General features: G+C 37.6%; 1 protein-coding gene across 3 annotated transcripts in view; it reads left to right on the top strand.

Annotated features, from left to right (window-relative positions):
* The window catches only part of myo1b (myosin IB), an 87,326-nt gene that overhangs the window by 31,250 nt on the left and 40,786 nt on the right, over positions 1–15,290 (top strand). The window lies entirely within an intron of this gene.

Genomic DNA, 15,290 nt, shown 5'->3' with positions numbered 1-15,290 from the left:
GCCAGATCTGTGCCTTGCCACAATTCTGTCTCTGAGCTCTTCAGGCAGTTCCTTTGACCTCATGATTCTCATTTGCTCTGACATGCACTGTGAGCTGTAAGGTCTTATATAGACAGGTGTGTGGCTTTCCTAATCAAGTCCAATCAGTATAATCAAACACAGCTGGACTCAAATGAAGGTGTAGAACCATCTCAAGGATGATCAGAAGAAATAGACAGCACCTGAGTTAAATATGAGTGTCACGGCAAAGGGTCTGAATACTTATGACCATGTGATATTTCAGTTTTTCTTTTTTAATAAATTTGCAAAAATTTCTACATTTCTGTTTTTTTCTGTCAAGATGGGGTGCTGAGTGTACATTACTGAGAAATAAAATGAACTTTTTTGATTTTTGGAAAATGGCTGCAATGAAACAAAGAGTGAAAAATTTAAAGGGGTCTGAATACTTTCCGTACCCACTGTATATAATATCTCATGCTATATAATTAGCAATCACTCACCCCCAGCCACTGATTGACACCGCTGGCTTTAGTTTGAGCCAAACCCCTAAACATGGCAGTGTTTTTACCATACTCCTCTCCATCTATACAGCTGTAATATGTTGATTTCTTTTGTCATGAGACACAATTGTCACCCACAGGTGCAAAATGTTTGTCATGGCCAACAGTGTCTGTTCCCAGATTTTCAGTGCATTATTCATTGACAGCACAGCTGAATGTTGATTAGAGTGTTTTGTTTTTATTCCTGCCTCCCCCCTAAAAGATCTCATTGTCACATACATTTGATCCCAGTGTCATAAGCTGTTTGCGTGCCTGTTTTTGCTTTTAATTTATGTCACAAATTATTTTATTTCATGATTCCACATCAACAGGCTGCTGTGGAATATGTCCACCATATCAAATCAATGTAAGACTCTGAACAGGACTTTTAATCAGCTCGTGTCTGGCTACATAAGCAGTGATTTGGAAAGGCAACTAGCTTAGTGATTACATCAGACCCAGAGACACAGCAGCTCCTACCTAAATCTAATCTCAAAAACATCTGTCTGTTATAATTAATAATTTTTTTCTCTCTATATTTAACAGCGGTTTCTTTCAAGAGAAAATGCTGTTATGCTTTGGATACTTTTGTAAGTCTGGTCTCATACCAGCCTTGTTTTTGGGGCAGTATTCAATCTTGACCTTTTATGATATCGTGCCTGTTGGATATTTAACTGCACAACACTAAAAATACATTTTATAATGGCTTACAACATTTGAGTTATTTAAAGAGCATTTTTGATTTAATGTCCTGAATACGAGCTCAGCCTCTTAAGTAATGCAGTAGTTTTCTTTTTAGCACAGTGTCATCATCATCCAGAGGAAAAAAATGTAATTCATCTTTGAAGCACTGAATTGTTCTTTCTTGTGTGCTCATTCTGTCTGAGTTCATACAGATAAAAAATATTATTTACTTGTCATGATTTCTATGTAGTCATTGTTAAAAGGTTTTTGTATTTCTTGAATCATCAAACTTAAGAACATACATGAACGTGACGAACATGGTACCTGCTAAATATTAGCATGTGAGCGTTGTCACTGTTACAGTAGTTATCTAATACACTGTTTGTTTTTTCTATTATCTTTGTGATTTGTTATTGGTTATTGATAGATTACACTCTTTCCACACACGTGCAGATACCTCCAGTATCTGCAGAAAGCTCATCATCTTTGTGTGTGACCCGAAGAGTCAGTAATACATCTGGCTCAGTATTAGTGTAAGTGGCATCAGGAAAAGATCACACAAAGTGATTGATGGCAGTTATTCAAGTGAGTGTTGAAAAGTAGAAATTGAAGAGCCTACTAAAAATGTTGTCAGCTGGTAATACAAGTATGTTGTTTGTTTGTCTGTGTTTTTTTCCTTTAATAATTTGACACAATCGTATCCATTCTTCACTCTTCAGAGAACTTTGTCATAAAGCTGTCAAAGGCTCCCTATAAATAGAATTGATTTTGTGATTATATTTCTGCCAGCCCTGGGCTCAGTTCCATTTCAGTTCAATCAATTTGGCTGAATACTGAAGTGGAAAAGTCATGAGGAAGGACAGGCTTCTCTCACACTGGGTTTAGTCATTGCCTAAGGTCATTACTTGACCTTAATAACCCTGTGAGGGGTTTGTTTCATGAACATACATCAACATTTACCATTGAAGGATTTCAAAATGTAAAGTTTCACAATCTGAAGTAAATAAAATGGAGAACCTTTAGGATCTCTGCAGCCTTCAGCCTTGATGGAACTTAAGGAAACTTTAAAAAGCAAAATTGTGTGCCATATTCTTGTTTACTCTCACAGAGGAGCAATACAAAGCATTCTGACTTGAAACATTACAAACTGGCATTGAATATACACAACCCAGGACATTAAAACCGCCCAGAATATCATATGAACATCAGTGAGTGAGGTGTGGTGCCTGCACAGAGCCCAAAGGATACTAAAAGACAACATCCACTGCAGCCACAGCCTGTTAAAAATGTGAATATCATGGAAAACTTCATTGTGAGCACCAGAACCAGATGGAGAGATTCAAAGATCAGGAAACCTTTGCAGTTCATTAGATAAATAGAGCGCTTCTCAGGTCGACATTTCTGTAATCTAAAATTCTATTTTATTCTATTGAATTACAAATTGAGATACTAAAGTTTTGATTTCCATGTGCTGTAACCCGTAATCATCAAGATTAAAACAAAGAAATATGAAATTTAAATATTTCAGTGTAACTTTTTGACTTAAAGGGTCAGTGTGTAATGTCTATGAAGATTCTCAGTCATCCAGGTCATAGTTATCCAACGAAGAAGTCCTTTGGATGAGGGACAAACGTCTTCCAGTATCTTCAACCAAGTCCAGTTGCCCTTGATTTCAACCTTCGTTGGATCATTGTGTAATATTTAGGATCTATTGACAGAAATACAATATAATATTCATAGCTATGTTTATAGTGTATAAGGACCTTACATAATGAACAGTTAATGTTTTTATTACCTTAAAATGAGCGTATTTCTATCTACATATGATGCGGGTCCCCTTACATGGAAGTCACCATGTTTCTACAGTAGTCCAAATGGCGCTAGAGAGTGCGTTCCGTCACTACGTTATATACGTACAAAGAAGAACAAGTAAAGGTGGTAGTAGTAGTTGGAGGCAGCGGTGGCTGGTTTATTAGAAGAAAGGAAAGAAGATAAATTTGGACAAATGAAGGACCGCACGTATTATTTAGCACAAGAGCAGACAGTGGAAAGGGAGGGGTGAGCGGTGGTCATTTTTTCTTCATCTTTATTGTAAAAAGAGAAATAAAGTGTACATGGGAAATAGAGAAGTATACAGAACTGTGATTTGTGCAAAATCATTTATTGCAAATTACCTATTTTGCAAACATATAACTTGTAATATGGTTATAATTATTAGTTTGCTGTCTATGTAGAGTGAACTAGATGTCTGTGTGCTGTTTATACGCTCTTGTAAAAATTTAATTTTTTTAGGTTTTTGTAACAACCAAATCCATGGGATTTAACATAAAGACATACAACCAATACACAAAATCAAGACTATCAAAAGGCCCACACTCAGAACATAACACAAAAAACCCAGGCTGGGACCCCATCCACACTACTGCGTTTTCGAATTATAATAAAATGGAGACCTTTTGCTACGTTTGCACCTCCCGTCCAGACTACAATGATGAAAACAAAGATCTAAAACAGAGACCTGCTGACCCCGTTTTGCATTTCAAAACTCCGGAGGGCGTTTTAGTGAAGACGGGCCAAAACGGAAGACTTTAGAAACGTTGATGCAGCCGCTTACGCTTGGCTCCCTGATTGGGTCTTGCAAAGTAGAAACGCGATGCTGCTGACCGGGTTTTGGTAAAATATTGTGTACCGTGCAGATAACACTCATCTGCCTACACTTGTACTGTGCATGTCGCCGTTTACTTTGCAACAACTCCCAGTCTGTTTTCTGACGCCACGCTCCCGTGTTACATTCAGTAACAGTCCCAGCTCGTTATTGATCCATGCAACAACAAAAACAAAACTGGTCTGATACTTAATATGTATTTATTTATTCTTTCGCCAAATCTTCTGTAACTACAGAATAGACCATCTGCCTGAGAAGCCAATTCCTAAAATGTCTGAAGATTGTCGGTCATCCAGTTCATAGTTATCCAAAGCAAGGTAAAAGTCAAGGATAAGTGGACTTGGTTGAAGATACTAGAAGACGTTTCAAAACTACAGGGGAGGAAAAGAAGGTCAAACACAACAACATTGTGATTCCATACGTGTCTGGAGTATCAGAAACTCAGGAGGATTTACATTTACTCATTTGGCAGACGCTTTTATCCAAAGCGACTTACATTTGAGGAACAACATACAAGCATCAACAGTGCATCAAATACAGATCTACAACTGACAATACATACTATTAAGAGCAGCAATAAATGCTAGTAAGAGCTCATGGTATATATCACATCAATGGGTTAAATACCTAGGGAAGGAAGTAAGAGTTAACAAAAAGTGCAATCAATACAAGATAATTGTAAGGGGATAGAAGAAGGTCCAATGCAGTGAGGAATGCACAGACCTACATCGGGGAGACTAAACAACCACTACACAAACGCATGGCTCAACACAGAAGGGCCAACTCCTCAGGTCAAGACTCTGCAGTTTACTTACATCTGAAGGACAGAGGACACCACATTTTATGGATGGTTTGAAAGAGGTGTCAAGGAAGCCATCTACACTCAGGTTGAGAAGCTGTCGCTGAACAGAGGAGGGGGTCTACGCCACCACTTATCCCCCACTTACAGTCACTTCCCAGGAAACTCAACAAACGTAACCTATTGGCCTCAGTTGAAGATGCCAACGATGGTCGTTCAGTCTTGGCCTTGGGTAGTCCCAATGACCATAACGACTGTCGTTACAAAAGCCAGGAACACTAATGAACCAGCAGTATCAACGATCCTGGCAAACGACCCCGCTGAGGTTAAATTGCTTAGTTTTCCTACCAGTTAGTCAGAACTGAGTCCCTTGGATGAGGGACGAAACATCTTCTAGTATCTTCAACCAAGTCCAGTTGCCCTTGACTTTAACCTTCTTTGGAGTTCCTAAAATATTAACATATTTCAAGGACATGATTTTGCGGAGGTCAGAGTTTGATATCTTTTGTCAGGGCTTGTAACAGTGCCTCTAAAGTATTTGTGTACAACAATATGGTGTTTGATGAGATTTGCAAGCATTACGCCAGGTTTTTTAATTTTTTCAGAAATATCGCAGGGACTGAAGAAAGTTGCATGTTCTCTCAAATAGGCATTGGTCAGGTTTGTTTTAATGAATGCAATTGTAAGTTTTCAGGAAGGAATGTGAAATGTCTACTGTAAACAGCTTAATGATTAAAATTTATTGATGAAAATTATTTTTTGGAACTTTGAATCATGCCAAGCTACCTTTTTAGAAGTCAGACCTACAATATAAAGCTGGAAATGGGTCACCTTTAACAATCTGTGTAGAATTTTAAAATCTTCTTTATTTTATTTTATTCAACTTCTAATTTGATGGATAATAGCAATGTTTAAAAAAGTGTCTTTAAATGTGTTTTTAGATTGGATTCTCTGACTAATGTTTTTTGAAATCCAATCCATAAATTCAGTACTGCCCTGATACTGATCTTATTGGTACTATTTTATACTGCCTGTACCAAATTAAATAACCTGGGCACATTAAATGTGAAAGGCAGAGTTTGAGAGATTGATGGTAAATGTATTCTTAGTATTCTGAAAAAATGTGGTAGATTGAACAACCAATTATTTTTGCCCAGCTCTTGACACTTGAGTCTGTTCAGATACACGATCTCTTCTATAACACAGTAATTCAGCCATTGTCAGTCACCACCCTACAAACCTTATTGACCAAAATAATACAACACTCCAATCTGAGATTACATAACTTGTGGATAACTTAATACAATCAACAGTTGTAGTGCCACATTGATCAAATAAGGAACCAAGTAGGGAAACAAGCCTTTGTCACATTTTAACACATCCTCTCCTTGATCCCTAAACCCTGAAATTCTCCTGGATTACTTTAAACCACACAGTATATTGAGACATACAGAGGCCATTAGAAGGAGGTGATCATTGGGGACGTGGTAATCTTATATGAATATATGAATATCTCCTTACGGCTGCAGCCTGACAGCAATTAGAGCTGCAGCTCCCTCTCCCCCTCTCCCCCTCTGGGAGCGGATAAGCCCAGCCGTGAGCTTTTTGATTGTGAGGCTTTGATGAACCAAATCCACTGCACACAACACGTGCCCCCTGCCATAGTCTCATCATAGAGGTAGGGTCTGGAGCTCTTTCTTACTCTCCTGACTGCAGGGTTTTATGATGGCAAGGTGTTTGGTGTGGCGATCAAAGCAACCCCCCTTTCCTGCAGACTCTCACTCAAACATGTTCACTTGTGGCTGTGGCTTATTGATATTAGGATATGTTGGCGCTTTCTTAAGGCGTATTGGCTTTTTAAAGGGGGGTTTGTTTGCTTTTCCGTTGCTGGAGGAAGGAGTTAAACACTGATTTCCAGACGGAGCCGACATAGTGCATCACGCGGAGCAGAGGAGGAAAGCCCATGGTAACCTAATAACGTCCTCCCCACAGTAAACGGTGATAACTGCATTATGTAATGCAGTGGCGGACTGTTTTATGAGAGTCAGCAGGGTACTGGCAGTCTGCTAGTTAAGGGACTGAGGTGTGTTGAACACTTCATTCCCTCGGATTGTCCCGGTATTGTTTTCTAACATAAAAGGTTTTTCCTTCTGTTCCCTTTTTTTCGACACCAGGAAAATCCAGACCTTTGTACTTTATCTCAGCACTCGCCTCGACTCCACAGACGTGTGTATTAAAGCCTTATCAGCGGAGAACTTCCAATCCCTGCTCAATGAGAGCATTTAGAGACTTTCCTCTTGACATTTTCATCACTATTAGAAAAAAGGGTCACAGGCTTCTTTTCTTTACTGGCTGAGTGGTTGTTACTTGTTATCTTTATTTCCGAATTTGCGCCATCAGTAATGAATGCTCTGTTGCTTTTAAATGCAAATACAGAACATTATGATTTTCCGTGTCACTACAGATTTGCATTAAAACATTAAGCATTTTAACTTGTAATATTCTAATTCAACAAAAGCAAATGCAAACCATGAAGGACAACATTCCCAATTCGAATCTGCCTCAAGTGATGCACCTTGTCTCTTTCCCCTCATTTCCTGTCATCTCTTTAGCATTAACTGTCTAATAAAGGTATAATAATAATCCTCGAACATTTTAGTCATATCATTATTAATGTTTGAAAATGTACCTGGTTATTTTTAGACATTGTTACCAGGCTAGCAACCCGGTATTGTCTTTTGGTTCCAAAGGTAATGAAAGAGTTGCCATATTTTGCTTATATAGAACTGAAGTAATAATTGTACTCGTTTGTAATTAAACTCCATATTTAATTAATCTAAACGTGTCTAGAGTGCTTAAACATATTTTAGATAACCTTTATTTCTTGGTTCTCTCTGCCTCACACACATACTGTGATAAAATAAATCGCAGAATAAATGTAAACCTCCTGCAACCCTGATCAGATCTTCAGTTTTACATTCTAGTCAGTTTATTGTAATAATAAAACTAAAGATGCAGCAAATTGGGCGTGGCTGAACAGGTAGGTATAGCTGAGTTTATTTCAGTTACGTGAAAATGCATTGTAAAATACCCTGATATACGCTGATCATATTCTGTAGTACAGTGTGCATTGTGTTTCAAAGTTTACTCTCAACTTTTTGATCAACTTTATCCTCACCTTTTGTATACAGATTTGTTTGGTATGAGTTCAGTATGTTTGAAATGAACATGGTCATACGATGTGTTGCAACTGTTTAAGTGTGGCCAGATGGCAAAATTGCTCGGTTATTATTTTCTGCTTTTACCACATATTAGTGATGTATCAATATGACACATACATATCTTAAATATTTTAGTGTACTGCAGAATATATTCATTGTAGACATACAGTATATGATGTTTTATTAATGTACACTTTGAATTCTAACTGTACCTCTTGTTTTGTTTTTCCTCAGATGCTGACGATTCTGGTTGTGTTTTACTGAACACATCAAGAAGGGTAAGCATAAATATTGATTGAATTAAATGTAATACAATATTAAGTTATTTTTGGCAGTGAAGTAACTCGACATTGCTGATTATGAGTGCAGCCATCAACAATAGAGTTAAGCTAAGTTCAGATCTTTATTCCACTATAAAGGAAATTTGACCTCAGATACACAGATAATAAAAAAGCTGCAAAAGAAACATGCAGAATTGAATATTTTAATCAAAGAGCAAAACAAACATCACTTATAACATTGCCATTTACTTAATTTAAAACCCCCATAAAGCAGACATCACTCCGCTTGGTATCCTAATGGAGCCTTGAAACTGATCAGCATCAGCCCCAACTTTAGCAAGTTGAATGAACAGCTGGTTGAGAGGATAATGACTGCTGACTTGTACTCATTCCTTAAGTAGATCAGAGAAGGAGTTGAGATTCTTTAGGTTCCCCACTGCACGCCATATAAGATGCTGCCGTTTTAATATGCAGTGAGTGACAGACTAGAAAGAATATTTTTGTGAATAACGTAGTCTCGCTTAGTCGAAGTCAGTAACTTATGGAAGCTTCATCACATCTAGTAATGTCCTAATCAAGATTTTGTGCGTGAGTCATGAGTGTCATCCAAAACGAAGTCCTAGTCTACTACTACTTATATTTTCCTATATACCTGTAGTAGCACACAGCTCCACAGTGCACAGTTGAAGTACGGTGACTTTTGTAAAATCAATCCAATTTGTGTAAGATATGCTTGACAAATGGATAGCTCAGCTGTCAGTGTGAATATCTTCTGTGAAACTGCTGTCTGCTGCTGTTTATCTTTTCATGCCACTTTACTCTTAGCTCACTCATTTTATTCTATGTTAGGAGGTGGTTCTAGTGTTATAGCAAAGGCACATTGATGGTACCTATACAACAGCTGGTGTATCCAGACTGTGGTGAGTTAACGCAGAGGATGATAATTGGGTGAGTCTTAATAACTCTGACCTGAAAATATAAAGAAATCATGTTGATACGGATGAGATGGATATATCCTAATGATATCAATGTTTGCTTATACAGGATATTTAAGGATGTCAAGAATTGACAGTTTGAAAAGAGTTTGTGGGTCTTATATTGCCTGTTTGATGGTCTTTGCAGATTTGATGGCTAGCCTGAGGTCATGTGTTTACAATTTGTTATCTAATTGGCTTTCTGTATAAACAAATACTCTGGGGCAAAGGTATTCATTCATGGACAGGCCGGTGTACTGTATGCAGGCTTTCATTCTAAACAAACACATTAGCAGCTAATTTCATTGATAGTTAACAATAGGCTACAATAAAATAAAATATAGGTCAAGTTAAGCCCAACCAAAATAAAACCTACATCAAGAAGAAATAAATTGATTGCTTACAGTCACTCTAAATTATTTGTGAATTCTTAGTTAAAAAGGTATGACTCCATTTAAAACAGTTTGCAGATTTCTCTCAGTCACTCAGCTCCTCTTGCAGACTGACTGGGAATTACAGTAGTCAAGGCTGCTGATGATAAAGGTGTGCAGACGACTTTTCAGAGTCTGCCTGACAGAGAAAGGGCTGTACTCAGAATCATAACACTTCAACGTAACAACTTTGCATCAATAATTACTTCTATGTTTTATCTCTGTTTAGCTGCAGTGCATTCTGTGAAATCTGTAAGTTGTTGTAATCCATACAGTGAACCAATTTATTAATAGGACTAATAGTCATATGGTGCAGCAGCTGAATGTAATCTGCATAGCTTTGTAAATCAGGTCCAAGTTTCTTAAGTGTATTGTGGGAGCATGTAAAGGCTGAACAACACAAATGAAATTGGATGTTGTAGTTTATAGTTACAATATAAATTCTTTAATATTTTAGCATTGTCAAAGTAATTCACACAAAATGAATACCAAAATAGCTAAAAACCTCCAAAAATATTAAACACAAACTTCTTCTGATGCCAGCAAGTATTTTGCAGGTCAGTATCTCTAAATGTAGCAGTAATATTAACAGATTTCTGTGTGTACAACAAGCCTTCTCTTGCACTAGAGATAAATGGATGTTTCTCTACCTCCACAGTTCAAGGAGTTTAAAGCAGCACCCACAGGGCAGAAGTTTAAACTGGTGACCAAGGCTGTCAAGAGTTAGACTTCCTCGGTACAAGCCTGTCAGAGATTTCAGATTGTTGTGCTTTCTTCCTGCCAACAGCATGCCTGGTTCTTTTCACTAATCTCCTCATTCTGTATAACAGTACTGTTTGTTTGCTCTCTCCTTCTGTTTTTTTTAATAATCAATTTCACATGGTCACATCCTCATTTCCTTGCCAAGAACTTTCCTGTGGATCTGTTTATTTGCAATGGTCTATAATTTTATAGTTAATTATATAGTTTTATAGTTTCTGCTACAGCTGCATAGTTTTCACTTTCGTTACTAACAATTAATGAAATCTCCTTAGAGTTAAACATTCAGAGGACAAGTGTAAGTTTTAGAAAACATTTTGTGTGATTGGAATGAAAATCAAAAACCTGTTAATAACTTGAGTGAAGAAGACCCTCTGACCTAAGCCCTAACCGATTTGCACAAACAAAAGAAAATAAAATTTATTTCTAGAGCTCTGTACACAAAAAACTCCAAAGACTCTAGACATGGACTTGTTCAGTGCTTGTTTTATTTTAAAAAGAACAGCAGGGAATCCACTCATCTTCAGAATTCCTCACGCGATCAATGAAATCGAGGATCGGTGGGTGTCTGGGCTCTCAATCGAGCTGTGTTCATCTCTATGTCCATTTGTCTTTCTTTCAGGTAATTCTCAGACACCATTCGTACAATTTTGATGAACTTTGGAGTTGTTAGGCTATTTGGAAAATGATTTGGCTCAGACACAAAATAAAGAGCCACAACAATGGTGACAAAGGGCTCAAAGTTGATGTCAACTGGACAGACACTATGTTTCATTGTACGTTGTGTTAACTCACACTACATGTTTTAATTAGCCTCTACATCTAAAATAATAGTATCTAAAACACTACTCCAATAATATTAAGAAGATGACTAAAGTTTATTACAGATGTTTTGCCATACTGGAAATCGGACGGTGAAACGGTGATCCATCGGACAGCCAGATCTCTGATGAGAAACGAAACAAAATCAGAAAATGTTTTTGGAATTCATCCCACTTCTAAAATTAGTTTATCAATCAATTCAGGGTTAAATTTACATTTATCCCGTACAGTTTCTGTCTAACTTTTAAAAAATAAAATTTCTTTCATTGTCCTGAAAAACCTCTAGTTGACTACATCCTAGAGCTGGCGCGAATGTCATTTTGTGAGCTTCGATGCTTCGATAATAATTAAGAGCGAATAATCGAAATCTTTGTTTTTAACTTTGTTATAGCACGGCTAGCAGACCCAAGTTCAGGACTAAGAAAGGGAGAAATATTTATTGCAGGTTAAAAGGATCGGATCTTGAGCAGCAGAAGAGCGAAGCAGAGTGAAAATGGATCCGTGCCGAACCGGGTTGGTGGCTGCTGTACAGAGCAGGGGGAACCGTAGCTGAGAGTCCAGAGTGTGTGAGAGTCTGATCCGAGCAGGTCCAGAGCGGAATCCGGGAATAGTTTAGCCGTGCGGGTGTCCAATGTGTTGCTGATCGTTTCCAGCCTACAGTTTACTGATTTAATTTTAAAATGTAGGAAATTTGACTGTTTTTGATCTGTAATGAAATAAAGCAATTGTAAAATTAATAAACGCCATAACTTCCACACTACTGCAGTCATCACTCAGTTTAAAGCGCTCCCACACAGCTGAGGGCTTCATTTAGTTTTCCCTTTGATGTGAACTGGAGCGTTGCGTTCACTGTTGTCGTCTGGCGTGCGAAAAAAACCCTCAATAATCGAATCTCATAATTGAAAATCCAATGTGAACTCAACGGTCAAATATTCGGGTCCAGCCCTACCATCCATAACATCATGTTGGCTAACACTAATCAACTCAAAACTTGAAAATGCAATATCACAGACACATCATGGCCATATAAATATCTCAGCATGTTGAAGATAGTAGAATTTATGAATGAATTTTTGCTTTTTTTTTTTTTAGAATTTAGACACTAATTGTCTTGATAGACCAAACCAAAGACACAATCAAACTATGAAATTAGTATTGCACTTTGGGTCTAATTCCGCTGAAACTAGGGTAGACAATGTGTTCCAGTCTTTGAAATTACACTGAATGACATGATCAGTATAGAAATGTCAATAAAAAATATTTCAGACTTTAAAAGAATTCAATCTTTTCCACAGTATGTGAAGCTGATGAACTTTGAGGAGGAAATTCGGGCACACCGTGACCTGGATGGCTTTCTGGCGAGGGCCAGTATCCTGCTGGACGAGACGGCTGCCTCCCTGGATGATGTTCTGAAGAGAATGTTGCACCATGTAAGCCAGGACAGCAATGCATCCGAGCCCAGCTGCAACTTCGAGGAGGTGATGAGCATGCTCTTCACAGATGCAGGAGCTCAGGAGGTCAACGGTAAGCAGAGAAACTGTCCATGTGTATGTATAAACCAGCATTTGGGAAAATACAGTCACAGACACACAAAACACAATAAGACAGAACTTGTACAATCTGTGCCTGCCCACAATCAGACCAAGACCCCATAACATATGACACCTGGCCTAGAAACATTGGACGTCTGCACATGTCAACACCTACCTGAAACATAGCTTCACCTCGGGCAGAATTGTCAGATACACTTGAGGATGGTTCAAGAAGCTGTTAAGACCCAAAGGAAAGTTTGTGGTGTTTGAACCATGACTGTCCATTTGCCCTGCGGAATTTTATTTTTTTATTTTTTTTGGACACAAATAAAGCTCAATGTGCTGAATCGTGTTGTTCTTTACATGAACGTGCAGATGTCAGATGTTTCCCAGTAAAACTGCCAAGTGGTTATCCTGCACATTAATACACAAGCATAAGATACACCACAGCCACAAAAATCAACACAACTGATCATTAAAACAACAAAATTCTGTGTTATGTCTATTCACGACCAAGTAGTAATTTTACAGATAATTGAAAATGTTTTTGACATGTTTTGGTTAATTCTTTTTAAATGCAGCCTGGTGCCATTTTAAACATTTAGACTTAATACTTCAGGGGAGAAAAGTTTTCATTTCTGAATGCAAAATTATCAAACAACATAAAATCTAAACTATTATTAATTTTACTGAAATAGTTTTTTTAGCACACATATTTGAACCTGAAAAAACTTAGATTTATTGTAAATGGTGTATAATGGTGATAAGCTTAAAGTTTTGCGGACACCTCACTCTCTTCTAATGCTTAAATTCATTTCTGAAAAGTACTATAGTTTCTCCAGGTTTGGTTCCCATTTGTCGGCTTAAAGATCCCTGTCACATTAGTTCAGTCCCTTCAGCATAGGTCCTTTTGGCTGAGTAGCAAAGCCTCTTGGTTAAGGCGAATCTCCTCAGCCCATTAGAGCAGCAGAAATCCACCCTCTTACATAACCGTATGTAGCCATTGTTGAAGCCTCGCTCTCTGCTGCAAGCTGTACTGAACACTGCATTGACAGAAGTTATTATTAGGCAAATCAAACTTTGACTCCTCTCTAGTCAATGGTACAATGAATTGAAGAAATATTTTAGTTCTTTCAGAGCATTAATTTTGCCTGAGGGTAAAACGTTTGCTGAAGGTCTGAAAATGCTGTGCAGATGCAGTAAAACACAAGAGGGGTTTCCTTACCACTATAAGGGCATTTGGAGGTAATGGTAGTGTACGGACTGCCTGTCATATACTCTTTCTCAAGTGTTTTCCTGTCTGGCTGAGCTGGTGTCCGCAGTTGTTGATGGTTAGTCAGAGGTGGGTGGTGTGTGATGCTCACCCTGCACAGACTCCTCTGACAGATCCTCGAGGTGATAATTGACTTCTGTCATCGATCACTCACTTAGCTTTTCAAATGGCTCTCTAAGACTCTCAAGCTCTGTGGTGGTGCTTCTACTTGTTTCTCTCCCAGAATACCCCACACAAGCGCAAAAAGGAAGTGACTTTTTTCCCCCCCTTTTGTGGCTGTCATCTTAACAAAAAGGACTCCTGCGCAGGTCTGGGCTGACTAGAAATGTTTCACACTGAATTGCATAAATCAGTGATACTTCATTATAAAAAAAGAATATACAGCCATAGAGCGATAGTTGGTTCACGAAACCAATATCTGCACAGATCATAAAAGTATAGCACTTTTAAAATGATTCACAGCACAATTAAATACTTTCTTTGAGCATACATTTTTTATTTTATTAAATATTATAGATTATAAAATATTCACATAAACTCTGCTTCCTTATCAAAGTTTTTTACTAAATATTCTCAAAAAGAATATATAGTCATGATTTGTTTTTTATATTATACTATAAAAGTACTGTTTTAAATCATTTGAAACTTGAGTCATCACTCTGGGGATATACATTATGTTGAAGCATAAGTGGATAAAATAGGATAGTAGATTATTGTGTTAGAGAATGGGGTGATAATTGTGCAGTTGATGTAACAATTCCACAATTATGCAACAAATAAAGATGACAAAGATTTGCAGTTTAAAACATGCAAATGAGCAGCACTGCTGTACTGTAGCTGTTCACTTATAGCTACAGATGGATGGAACATATAAATATTCACAGAATTAGCAGAAAAGATACTAATGGATATTAAGAAATAAGACCTTTAAATATGCATTCACATCACGGAAAAGGTCTGTTTTTTTTTTTTTAAGGATCAGTTACCTATGACTGAAATTTTGATTTGGTATTATTAATTATTTAATTAGAATATGCACCCCTCCTAAAGTGGATTTCATATTTTAAAATCCTTCTCTTCACTATGTTGTTTTGCAATGAATTCCCTTCACTCAAGTAAGAATCCCCATGTTGCATGTAGGATCCCTAAATTAAAATCATGAACATTCACACGTATCTCCAGGGGAGGAACAAAGGCTCTTCCTGGTGGAATACATTCATATTGCACGTAAGTATGTTATCAACAGGACATATCTCTTCAGGTATTAATTTCTGCCAGAACTACGTTTACTCTGCCACAGCGGGGTGATA

The sequence above is a fragment of the Micropterus dolomieu genome, linkage group LG07, assembly GCF_021292245.1.
Source record: "Micropterus dolomieu isolate WLL.071019.BEF.003 ecotype Adirondacks linkage group LG07, ASM2129224v1, whole genome shotgun sequence".
NCBI classification, from domain to species: domain Eukaryota; kingdom Metazoa; phylum Chordata; class Actinopteri; order Centrarchiformes; family Centrarchidae; genus Micropterus; species Micropterus dolomieu.
The sequence above is the reverse complement of the archived record's forward strand: the minus strand, read 5'-3'. Positions and strand labels throughout refer to the sequence as shown.